The sequence below is a fragment of the Tribolium madens genome, unplaced genomic scaffold (assembly GCF_015345945.1).
Source record: "Tribolium madens isolate multiple individuals breed KSU strain unplaced genomic scaffold, Tmad_KSU_1.1 Scaffold_19;HRSCAF=116;Tcas5.2_LG9, whole genome shotgun sequence".
Taxonomy (NCBI): domain Eukaryota; kingdom Metazoa; phylum Arthropoda; class Insecta; order Coleoptera; family Tenebrionidae; genus Tribolium; species Tribolium madens.
This window is the reverse complement of record NW_025400983.1, coordinates 16,021,260-16,035,074: the sequence shown is the minus strand read 5'-3', so window position 1 is coordinate 16,035,074 and position 13,815 is coordinate 16,021,260. Positions and strand designations below refer to the sequence as shown.

At 28.5% G+C, this 13,815-nt stretch overlaps 1 protein-coding gene across 4 annotated transcripts in view; it reads left to right on the top strand.

Moving 5' to 3' along the window:
* Nucleotides 1-13,815, top strand: part of LOC123012181 (metabotropic glutamate receptor 2) — a 390,426-nt gene that overhangs the window by 259,617 nt on the left and 116,994 nt on the right. The window lies entirely within an intron of this gene.

Sequence of the window (13,815 nt, the reverse complement as noted above, 5' to 3'; positions counted from 1 at the left end):
CTGTGGTTATTAGTTTATTTAAATTTGGCTTCATAGTTAGCGGTGACTATGAGTGTGCTGTGAACAGACCACAATTTTAAATACGCCCGGCGAGGTGTCAAATGCCAGATTAATAACTTTCGATATGATATTTCGTTCACGATCAAAGTTTTGTGGACAGCTTTGACGCCAAATTAAAAAAACATTCGCTATAATTGTGCATACTATTTACTTATAGAAAATTTCAAGTAAGATAAGATACCAGGAACACAGAAAAAATGTTTAAAAAATTATATCTGTCAAAAAATTTTGACGTTTATTTTTTGACATTTGACATTTTTTATGTTTATTTAATAATACTGATGATCATATACAAGGTGAATGTAAAGTATGGAACCAAGCGGTTTTATTTTTAATCATTTGCCTCCAGAAAATAATAATTAATATAAATTAAAGTAATATAAAAAATCTGATTGTATTTTCAGGACAAAATTTTGTTTTGTTTTTGAGTTATACGATTTTTTATGTCAAAATTGCAATTTATGTGAAAAAATTTTTTTGAAAAAATTAAATATAAAGCAGGTAGTCGTAATCCTTAGAGTATAGCTTTTATGAGAAAAATGATTTYATAGTGGGTTGCCATTTAAAAAAATATTTTTTTTGTAGCAAATTTCGAAAAATTTTATTCTTGTTAAATCATCACATTTTTATAGTACTTTATCACTCATCAAATAGTTTTTTCAAAAAATAAATAGTTTAAGCAAAAAACGTTTGGTTCCAGACTTTTTATTCACCTGGTATAAATTTATATGTTTTTTTACAATTATTTAGTAGGTAAAGGTACAAAAATTTTGCCAATAAAAGCCACAAATAACATTAAACAGAGTTACAAWTTAGGATACAGCTTCCTTGTTTCCTCTTCTAATAGCCTGTAGCAAAAAAACTTGGAAAATTATTTTTCCAACAGAAATAAATACAAATAAATGCAAAATTTAAACTCTCATAACTTCGAAATTTTTATAGATAAATTTTTATTAACATTTTGTCCATGTTCCTGGTATCTTACCTTATATGACATTTTTCTCTGGGGCGCGAGTTTTGGCGCACCCTGTATATTTATATGCATATTATTTTTTTCTCATTTGTGTTTATTATTTCTGATTAAGTTGTTTAAATAAAAGAACATTAAAGTTCTTTAAAAATGTATGACAGGTGTTCTTTTTCAAAGAATTTTTGGACAAATGTATAATCAGCCCATCAGTTACTGTATCAAGAATGAAATAAGCCAATTTTTCATAACAGGCTATGCGACGCATTGAATATGCCAAGCAACAATAGAATAATTAACTTAATGCAGTGCTTTGTTAGAATTACAGCATTGTCGATTGTAGTCGTAAATTGTGAAGTTAATCTTGAGTTTAATGCTAATGTGTTTAAATAAATGACAAAACGACACCTTTATTTAAAGGAAATATAGGGTATAATTTAGAATATGTTGAAATTAAATAAAATTACATTACACATGTCCATTATTAAGCTATATTATGAAACAGTGATCAATTTATATTAAACATAATCTAATGAGCTAAAAAATTAATTTAATAAACAATGTCATTTGCCGTCGCACTCTCAAATTAGTGTTTTCAAGTCGAAAGCGTAGTGTTAAAAGTTTTTCTAATTAAAAGAAGGAAGAATCTTTGGAATTTTGCTTTTAAATCAACTCACGTGAAGAGTTCTGTAGTTACATGGCTGTAATACCGAACGCCACAATTGAAAAATTCCACATTTTGGTAACAATACTTTCATGTCTGACTCAATACAGGGAGTTTCAGAACTCGCRTCCCAGCGAGTAAGATACCAGAAAAAAATGTTAAACAATTTCTATCTATAAAAATTTCAAAGTTATATGAGTTTATATTTTGCACTTTGACTATTTACTTCTGTTGAAAAAATAATTTTCTAAGTTCTTTTGCTACAGGCTATTAGAAGAGAAAACAAGGAAACTGTGTACCAAATTGTTTATTTAACGTAATTTGTGGCTTTTATTAGCAAAATTTTTGTACTTTTACTAAATAATTATAAAAAAACATACAGGGTGTATCAGAAATACATTTTTTCTATTGGAAATTGTTTAATAAAAGCTTTCAAATTTGATTTAAACTTTGGATAAGATAACATATCAAAACGTATACTCGCCTATGGGTATCAAATAAAAAAATCCGAAATATTTTCGTTGTGATAGAAACGGAACTACATTAAAAGAACTGCATTGTTGTGATTATTTATTAACATTGGACGGCTCGTTTATACAAAATTATGGGGGAAAACAATAATAATTTTGCAAAATGTTATATAGAAAAGTTGTTTTATTTGGTGAGTTCTTTCACGTGGTAAAATTAACACACGTATTTCTGATACACCTCTGTATACAGGATTATCAGTATCATTAGACACAAAAAAAATGTTGAATGTCAGAGTGTTTTTACAGGTAGGATTTTTTGAATATTTTTTTAATATTCCTGGTATCTTACTTGAAATTTTTCTCTGAGGTGCGAGTTCTGAAACACCTGTTGTTTTTCCTGTAATAATATAGTAATATACAACTCTAAARTTTCTATTCCAACTATTTTCTATGGGGACTATAATTTGCGAGAAGACGAAAGGTTATTGAATTTTGACTAATAAAAAATAGAGTTGTTATGTAGAATTTGTGCTTTTTTCTTTTTAAATTATTTGCACAATTTTGCGGTATACGCTTTGAAAACATTTCTGTGGCGGCCGAGGAATTTTTCACTTGAGATGGTTTTATTTTCTAATTAAAACTCTGCGCTTGGCAATGAATTCTCCCAATTTGAAATTATAACCCTTGAGTCTGATTTTAATTTTTTTATTACATTTCGTTTATAATATTGACGAATGTTGATCAAATCATTATTAATTATTAGAATTATTATTAGAAATATTGAACAGTTATTTACGAACCATGTACAAAGAGATATTTACAAATTAGGATAATAAGATAATTACAATATTTACAAATTTCCCATGAACATGTATCGAAAAATGCTAAGCAAGGGAGCTACACTTCCTCAGAGGGGTGCATGTTTTCATAGATTTTTTTCAAYATTTCAGAAACCATTGTAGATAAAATTACAAAATTTAGTACAACTGATACCTTAACGAATTCAAAGATAAAATGTGGAAATTTTTACTCAGGAGCGTCCTWWAMYWRGGGGGGGGGATAGGGTAAAAAGTACCCTAACTATTTTGGCTGTTGGTTCTTGCCACTTTTAGCCACACAATTCTAAATTTCATAGTTTTTCACAAAAATAGGTYTCTTGCGTTTCTTCGATACAACTTACCGTTCTTGAGTAAAATCAGTTTACAATATCTGTTACAGACCATAAAGTAAAATTAAAAATTAAATTCGTCTTACCGTTTAAGACGCCCGTGATTAAAAAYTTTGMCAACTGATCTTTGAATTTTTTCAGGTGTTTAAAGGTTATGAGTTGTACCAACTTTTGTAATTTTATCYATTCTGCAATAGTGGAAAAACCCCATTAAAGCTCGCTTACATAACATTTTTTGATACAGCTTTTTATACGATGATGTCTCTTTTCATTCATGATGTGTTTTTAGCGACGTTTTCGGTTTTTTTTGTTTGGAAAATTAATATAATACAATTGACACTTGTATAGTTGGTACCAACAATATTTGAGACTCATTATAAAATAAGACGATTCCCCTCCACGGTGGTTCATGGGGCTTGCGGTAGAAATGCCATAAACAAATTTGCATTTCTTAGGACAGGCACGTTTCAAAGGTTTGTAGGAAGAGATGGTCCGTAACAGAAATTTCTTTTTGGGCTTTCATCAAAAAAAAAAAATAATTTTAATATTCAGCTATATTTTGAGATTGTTTCTTTACAAATCTGCATTATCACTTTAATATTAAATTAATATATACATTCCCAAATGTTTGCCTGTAATAAATTAAAAGCCTACCACGAAAATTCCTGAATACGGCTCTTTTGTAAATCTTCAGGGTAGTACCACCAGCAATGAAAAATTATTACGGCCGACCGCAAGGCTGCTTAATCCTCAATAAAGCTTTGCATATGTCAATCTTAAATATTCCTGGTGACGACTATATGCATTTATTTTAATTTGTTGTGTTTTTTTTTTGTAAAATTCGAGGTTTAGAAAACAGAAATTTTAAAATAAGTATTAGTAAAAACAACTTATTTAATTTAAGAGAAGTATATTTATAAAAAACTTTGAATAAAAACTGAAAATATAAGACTTCCTTTTAATTGTCTTTGCCTTTTGTTCAAAAGTGAATTTTCGTCTTTTAGTTTGCAATTTTGATTTCTTATTTGACTTTCAATGAACTTTTGTTGTACATCCTGTCCCAAGTTTTAGGGCCGGCCCACAATTAAATATTCTATTTATTAAAAAAAAAATTGCTTGTGCAAACGAGAGGATTATACAATACAGACTTCAATTTAGTGCTTTGATTTTGTTTAAAATTTCAAGCGTATGGCAGTGAGATCATAAAAAACAAATTTGAAAAAAAATTTTTACTTAATTCGAATAATTTCTACATGAAAAAAATAATTGATTTTTTTAGTAATAATTGTGAAAATAGAATAATGCAAAAGTTGATAGGTTTTCAATAATTAACATTTTAATATTGAAAATCGGAAAGTTTCAATAATTTATGGTTGAGTTTGTGGTAATTGGTGATTAGGCCAGAATTTCTTGACAAAAGAAAAAGGTCCGCTATGACATTTATGACGTACCTGAGCTCTATTGTGAAACCTCCGTTCTATTGTCAATGCATTAGCGACACATCATCCCAAACTTGGTCATAAATTACAAGAATTCCGAATTTTCAATATTAAAATGTTAATTACTCAAAATCTATCAACTTTTACATTATTCAATTTTCACAGTTACCATTAGAAAAAATTAAGAAATTTTATCTCATGTAGAAAAGATTCCAATTAACTATTTTTTTCCAAATTTAGTTTTTAGGGTCTTACTGACATACGCTAAAAATTTTGAACAATATAAAAATACTAAAAAAGTTTATATAATCCTCTACTGTTTGCACTAGCAAACAATTTTTTTAATCAATAATATTTTCATTTTAATTAATAATAATATTTATTTTTCGACCGGCCCTAAAACTTGGGACAGGCTGTACAGTTATGTCATCTTTATTTTCTAATAATAAATAAACTAGGACCTTTTCTTATACATTTTACCGGATTACCGATATTTCTACCAAGGTAAGTTGCGATTTATTTATCACTTTAATCAAAGTTATTTTTTAAAGTTTAAATTATTCCTAAGATTTGTTGTGAAGTTCCTGTGGAGCAAAACGATGGCATTATTGATTATGACATTTTCAATCAAGTTGGAATGGATCAAAATGCAGATGATGAGATCAAGAGACGTTATTTGCTAATCTTTTATTTCTTTTATCTTATATTTTATTTATGACGTCACTTGCGTGCTGGAATCAGTCGCTCGCGGTAATTTAATTTTAGTGACGGACTTTCTTCACAATTCATTTATTTTATTTATAAATTTATATTTATAAATAAATTAATATAAATAAATAATTAATATAAATAATATAATTAAATTTATAAAATGATATAAAGCGGCGAAATAGAAAAAATAGTATAAAGCACTTGTTGCAGAAGGTTCTTCAAGCACTCATTTGTTCCTCAACTCGCCGCTTCGCGGCTCGTTTCGGAATTTCAAATTTGTGCTTGAATTGAATTGAACCTTSTGCAACTTGTACTTTAATATACTATTTAAGAATTGCTATTTTTTTCTGTCTATAGAGTCACTTTTTTCAAGTTCTTTTTCTAAAAGAGATAGTTTTTTWCTTTTAATAATTTTCTTTAAGTGTTATTTTCGTAGCCATTTACTCTGTTGTAGTTTTTGCAACTTCTATAGCGTTTTTCAATCGATTTTCAGCCATTGATTTCTTCCTTTCTTACGTGCGTTGTTGGCTTCATACTCGTTGATATTTTAATATCATTATTACATGTCGAAGTCTCTTCAAGATATGCAGTATGTCCCCGGATTGAGTTTACAAAAAAAATATCTTTGGTTTTAAGTCAAAATTGTAAAGAAAAAACATTTTTTTGCTTTACCTGAAACGAACAAATCTGTAATTAAACCTTTATTATTCTAACTCAGTAGAAATAAAAGTTCATTTTTCTCTTGATATTGAATAATTTTTTTCTGCTTTTTAAGTCCTATCACATTGGCGGTTTTATTATTTTCACAATGATGTCACATTGAAAAATGAGTATACTCAAGTTAAATAACAGAAATATTTGTGAAAAACATAATTTTAATAAATAGGAACTGAAAGAAACAATTTTAAGACAAAAACCAAAGTTATTTTTAACAAGAACTATCATTATTTAATTAATAAATTAATTGTCAAATAAATACAACCGCCAATGTGATAGGACATAAAAAGCAGAGAAAATCAAGAGAAAAATTAACTTTTTATTTCACTGAATCAGAATTATAAAGTTTTAGGTACAGATTTGCTCGTTTCAGGTGAAGCAGTTTTGACGTAAAATCAAAGATAAAAAATGTTTTCCTCTTGTAAACCTAACCTGGGGACATACTGTATAATTTGAGCAGATTTTTATTTTTCTACAAAACAAACCACTTTCGATGCTAAAGTATCAAATGACCAAGACTTCACTTGTGAGGCCTCACTCTAAATGTATACAAAAATTAAAAAGGAAATGACCAATTTCCAACTTGAACTACATATTACATTTCATGTCAATTCTAAAAATTTCATCTATTCACATGCAAGGTACTTTGATGATTATTTTATGAATATGATTAAAAAAATATCGCTCGTATTTTATGAGTTCTAAAAATTTGCAAATAGCTTTTATTATAAGTTTATTATCTACTTTAGTAAATCAAAAACGATTCACGACGAAACAATCAGTTCAACTCATTTAATTTGTCTCTCTATGAACCTACCGGAAAATCTTTGGCAGACTCAAGATTTCTTAATTAACTACTACTAACTGAACAWTCCTATCGATTTGGTAACTGAGAAAATTAGTCCAAAAAAATCACCAGCTCCTTTGATTATAAATAGGTAATTTGAGGTGAAATGCTTAATATGCTATAAAATCGTTTTTGGATTTCGGTTGCGACGTTGCCTTTTTTAGAAATGATTGAAAATTTCATGCAATGAGATAAATTCTGCTAGTCTCTTTACTATTAATTTTTTGAAAAGCAAAATTTGAAGTTCTCAAAAAGGAATTTGAATTTTTTACCACAGATACTGGAAAGGGGAAGATATGCGATAATAGTGTAACTACTTAATACATGCATTATATATAGATATAATGCAGTTAGTAAAATTTACTATACTAACTACTTAACGTTTATTAAATATACGAAGCCTTGATACATCTGCGCAATTCGAGTATACCATAAAATTAAGTTTGCGGTAAATTTGTAAACACATGAAGTAAAATTTTAAAACTTATGAATAAATTGAGATGTTGTTAATGTTAGACGGTAATTTTAAATACCAGAAAAGGTGAAAACTTAAAACTTTTATTCCCATTCTAATAAAATATGAAATAAGGAAGTTGTTACCTATTAATAAAAAGTACCTACTCGACTTGATATAATTAAACATTCCGCTAGAAGAAACTTCGTACACAGTGAATACCTAAATTCATCAACGATAATTTATTTACGGTACACAAACTTTCTCAAATATACAGTGACATTAATGCAATTTTGTTATATCATAAATGAAAAGATTCAGGTTTGAATGTAATTGGAAGCTGTTTAATTAATTTAACAACTAGGATCGATCTGGAGAGTTTTAATTGAAGTTTCAGTTTTCAAACAAATTATTGGCTAAATTACAGTTTTCGACAACATTCTTGTGCGTGTTCAAAATGTAGGGAAGCACCTGTCTGCTTAAAAAGGTAATTTATCTTACTTACTTACATGATGAATATTCCATGTATTTATAGTATTTATACAGGGCACCCAAAAAGTGTAGACTAACTCAGTTGTACTTTATTAAGATGTAGATTATGCAGATTAAGAAAAACATTTGTTTGTAAGGTAAGGTGACAAAACTGTGTATTAATTATAGTTATTCTTATAAGAACAATGTTTTTCTAGAAACATGCTACTCAGATTTGATGAATAATTATTTTTTACTGTTGATCAGTTAAAATGCCCTTAAATGACAATTTTTGTGAATTCGTTTTTACGTATAACTTTTATGAATATGATTTTTTACTTTATTTTTATTTAGATTTGAAAGCATTTTTCTATCACCTTGTATTGTTGTTGCGGTACTTTTTGAGCGCCTTGTATATTTTTCGAATTTACTAAAGATTATGTTTTGTCAAAGTTAATCGCATAATTGGAAAATAATAATAAAAATAATAGTATGTTTATTAACGGACTACACTAATTACAGTATAGTAAAACACAACAATTTATAATTTTACTATTTTATTTTATTATTTTACTTACACATGTAAAAAAGATAAATCGTTGAGACCATTATCTACAGTCTAGATAGTCTAGAGACTACTGAACAACAGACATCCTTGGCTCTCTAACATTAAACGTAGGAACGTTTAGCAAAAATAAAGGCAAAATAAAATTACAATCGACAATACCAGGCAATACACGAAAAACAAAAGTCGCATCATAAAAGAGGATAACCACGATAAACCTGATAACTAAATATTAATCATAAGTAATTATTCTTATCATAAAAAATACTAAACATGTAGCATACAAATTTAACAATTTTTTTTGAACCTGTTCAATACGATTAATATAGACATTATAACAAGTAACCAAATAGTCGCACAGTACTAAAACTGAACGCACATAAAACAGTTATACAGTGTCGCTAAAAGTATGGATACAGCTAAATATTTTCAGAACGGTTTAGCAGAGCACGTTGAAATTTGGGATACAGTTAGAAGTGATTAAATGCTATCATCTGAGATCTTTTTCAATTTTCTACCATCATTTATTTTGAAAATACAAACAAGGCTAACTTGATTTTTTTAATGGCACGAAGGGCAATAATTTTTAAAATAGCATTTTTTTCTGTATTCAGCGATGTAACACATGCCCACCTTTATTTTAATTAAAAAGTGAAAAAAAAATTAAAAACTTAATTTTGGAGAAGTAAAACTAAGCTAGCTTTGAAAACACTGTTATTAGCGACCTGTCACTTGCATATTACTCAAAAATTAAACTTGTGTGCAATAATAAGTTAAACAATGGTAAATTGATCGTATAAAAATTCTCAWGATGGTTGGTTATGGCGACAGAAAGCGAAGTTGTTCTCAAATAGTGACTCTTTTTAATKAAATKCATCCAAACCGTGAATCGATCTCTAGGGCGACAGTTTCAAAAACCTTACAAAGATATCAAGAAACTTGTAGCGTTAAAGACCGTGCAAAASCTGGGCGACCGCGAATTATTACCAACGAAGAAAACTCTTTGAATGTTATGTTGGATGTGGTAGAAAATCCRAAAAGTTCAGTACAAYAGTTRGCTTTGAACCACAACATGAGTAGAGGATCCATACAAAAAATAATGAAATGCGAAAAATATCATYCTTATAAAATTCACTAGCTACAAGAATTAGGTGACGACGATTATGACTACAGAATCGAATTTTTCGAAACTATGATGCACAGAATACATCAGGATGCTAACTTTATTAATTGCGTCCTCTCCTCTGATGAATCAACTTTTTGTCTAAATGGACATAACTATCGATATTGGTCTGACCGCAATCCGCATTGGATGGAGTAAATTTATACGCAGCGTCCACAGAAAATTAATATTTGGTGTGGCATCATTGGTCGGAGTATCATAGGTTCTTTCTTCTTTAATGGCAATTTAATTGCAAGTTTTACAAGAACATATTATTCCACGGCTTACCACGAAAATGGAAATATACCAGCAGAAACCATATGGTTTCAATAAGACGGAGCACCACTACATTTTGGTTTTCAAGTGCACGAATATTTGGATGAAACATTTCACGGTAGATGGAAAAGGCGAAGGGGGGCTATTAAATCGCCARCTAAGTCTCCTAATTTGACCTCACTTGATTTTTTCCTGTGGAGTCATGTAAAAAATCGTTTGTATGTTAACAGACCATTACGAATCGAAGACAAGAACGAATAAGAAACAACATTGCCAATATTTCTCCAAATATTTTGATTCATTCTTTACAACATTTTGCTCAACGAATTCGTTTTTGCCAAGAAGTCAATGGAAATCACTTTGAAGCACAAACATTATGTATTTTGTATTTAAGTTTTTTTTTTATTGAAATGTGTTTTTTTCAGTTAAAAGTGTTGTTTTAACAACAATTATTATTAACTGTCACTTCTTTTTTGATAAAATATCAGGCGGCAAAGAGCTAACAATAGATAAAGACAACATTTCCAAGGCTAACCAAATTTTACATTTTGCAAAATTGTATTAGTTCGATATTTTTTTTAAAAGATTTGATTAAAATAAGGTATGCCTGTGTTACATCACAAAACTCAGAAAAAAAATCTCATCTTAAAACTATTAACTTTGACCCTTCTTGCCATTAAACAAAAACAAGTTTGCCTTGTATCCCATAACAAATGGAGATAGAAATTTGATAAACATCTGAGACGATGGAATTTAAATACTCTTAAGCATATACCAAATTTTAATAAGTTTTGATGAATAGATTTCATAATATTTAAATGCAACCATACTTTTTAGCGACCCTGTATAATAAACATAACAACACGCAAACTTGTAAACTCAGCACATCAGCCTTTTTACATGTTATCTCATGTTAAATAATCTTTTCACTCGCGGATATGAAAATTTATTGGTGGTATGATGCATTGATGCATACAATACTGCATTTATTAATCACCAAATTGAAATCATTGAAATTCATTTATAAAACAAATACAGAGTGTTTACAAATGGTTGACTAAGTTAATCGTTGAATTTAAATGTAATATCAATATGCTTTAAATAAATTTACAATGAAAATCTGAATTGTTCTGAAACTTGGGCACAAAACCTTTATATGTAATTATGCAAATATTTTCATATGATAATACCTACATATTTATTTTGGACGGTCTTAGGTTTGAAATGATTGTTTTTGGTAATCAACATGGTTTTCGGATATGAGATGTTTGCAGGCCAGTTTTAATTGTTTGCATAWTGTATAGAGACATCTCTGTAATTAGAGACCATTTCTCGATCACCCGATTTGGAAATAGGAATAAAAGAGCTACTCGTATTTTATCAACACCTCCGCCCCTCCTACCTACACTGTTGACTTGTTATTTTTCTCCCAAGTGACAATATTATAGTTTTGATAAGAAAAATAAGTTTTTTTATGTAAAAAAAAACGTATAACTGGTTACCTATTGCATTGAGAAACAAATATATATTTTGCGTAAATTCTGTAAAATGACTAAAAACGTCATTAACCTGAAAACTAATGAGTTAAATGAGGTCAAAGTGGATTTGCAGCAAAGTTATGAAGGTCGATTTATAAAATTAATTTGGTCACAGAACAAAAAGCTTTTAAAGGTTTAGTGAAATTAAATGTCGAGTAATGAAAACAAACTGCGTCCGATTTTGCATGACCCTTTTATAAAGGATCTGTCGGATGTGTTAACGCTATTGTTGCTAATGTCGGTTAAACGTGGGAAACGTGGTTTTGTGACTTTAGTTTAATTAATTGTAAAATGGGCTGTATTGTGATCACTATCTATTTATACGTGTATTAAACTGCAAATTTTGACGTTCACATAGATTCGAATACAAAAAATTGTTGCGAATATAATAAATTTCACGCAGGTGGCAATTTAGTTTTATTCTCTTTAGAATTATGATGAATTAGATAACGTTTTTACAGCTCACATTCTAGGGTAGAAACATAAAAAATATGACCGCAATTAGAACGCAGATGAAAAGTCTCCATTGTTAAATTTTTACGAATAAAAATTTGTAAACGGGAGTTGAACCATTGAACGAGTAAATTTATTACATTTTCGACCGTTCCATTAAAAAATAAATTGTAAGTTGTGTTTACCTTTGTTTCGGTGGGTATTTACTAGAAGCATATTTCAGTTCACAAACATGAGGTTTTGAAGACTGTCACGGTATGTAGTAGCTAACCAGTTTTACTCAAATACATTGAATTTCTACCATTAACGTTTTGTTTACACATTTTCATTAAAATAAGTTATTGATTTTTCAATTAAAAATTACTAGGAAATAATAAATCTTTGAATAGTTTAACATCTTATTATAGAAATTATGTAGTGTTCCCAAGCATGTAGTTAATTACCAAATTTCTTAGACCATGAACATCGATGAAAAACTTGTCAAAAATGCTATAAATGATCTTAATGCATATATGAATAATACCATAGAAATGCTGTGACTTAATCTGTACCGTCAAGTTATCGCAGAGATCTATGTTTATAACTTTGAATATTTTCAAACAGTGTACATAATAAAATAACGCATAGTGGCATCTGCGAATGTATTTTGGGTTGCGTCTAACAATTGGTACGGTCTTTATTAAACAGGGTAAATATAAAGTATGGAACCAAGCGATTTTTTTTTGCCTCCACAAAATAATAACTAATATAAATTAATGTAATATAAAAAATGTGATCGTATTTTGAAAACAAAATTTTGTTTTTTGTTTGAAAAAATTAAATACAATGTAGATAGTTATAATCCTTAGATCTTGACCTTCATGAGAAAATGTTTGTATAGTGGGTTGCCATTAAAAAAAATAAAAATTTTGTAGAACTCAAAAACAAAAGAAAATTTCGAAAAAATTAATTCTAGAAAAAACATCACATTTTTATAATACTTTATCAATAGTTTAAGCAAAAAACGTTTCGTTCCATTCTTTTTATTCACATATTATGTGACTCATTCTGTACAAATGGTAGGCAACCAACTACATACTTTTAATTAACTTTGTCATTTACTATTTTTGTAACACAAAAACGAAATAAAATATTTAAATTTAATTCTGTGGTTGGTATTACATTAATTAATGAAAAACGCAAAAGGAGAAAAGTTTTTGTGAAAACTGTTACAACGTACACAAAATATGTGCAATTTTTAATGAAGAGCTGAATAAAAAACTTTGTTGTTTTTATATGCCAATTGGCAGACAGTGGATTTTAGTTAAAAATTTCTACTTTAAAAAGAGTTCTGAATATTTACGGCATATTTTATTTTCCAATATGTATTTATCAAACTTAAGTTTGGTTTATTGTTAAGTTTTAAATATTTGTAGAAGGATTAAAAATGACAATTTTTTTAAAAGACATTCCGGTAACTTAAAAATAATAGGATTCATTGTTTTAATTTTTTAATTAGTACCTATATCCAGAACCTGTCAAATCTCAAAAACAGACGGAGGTCATGACGTGTTCTTGATTCACACTTCCCCCACCAGCAAATAATAAAAAAAATGGACTTTACAGTTGATAATTATTTATTTCACACAACGTGTCATAAATCTAGAACGCACGTGTGAAAAGGTTTCACATGCTAATTTTGTGAATCTAGACAACCTTTTCAGTTACAGAAAATATATTTTAAATAATGTAAATTCCTAGAATTAAATTCGCAAATTGTTCCAATATAACAATAGTTGCAATTTTAAATGAGTAGATAATAATAATACAAGTACATTATGTTTGATAATATGAAACGTTATAAAACAAATGAG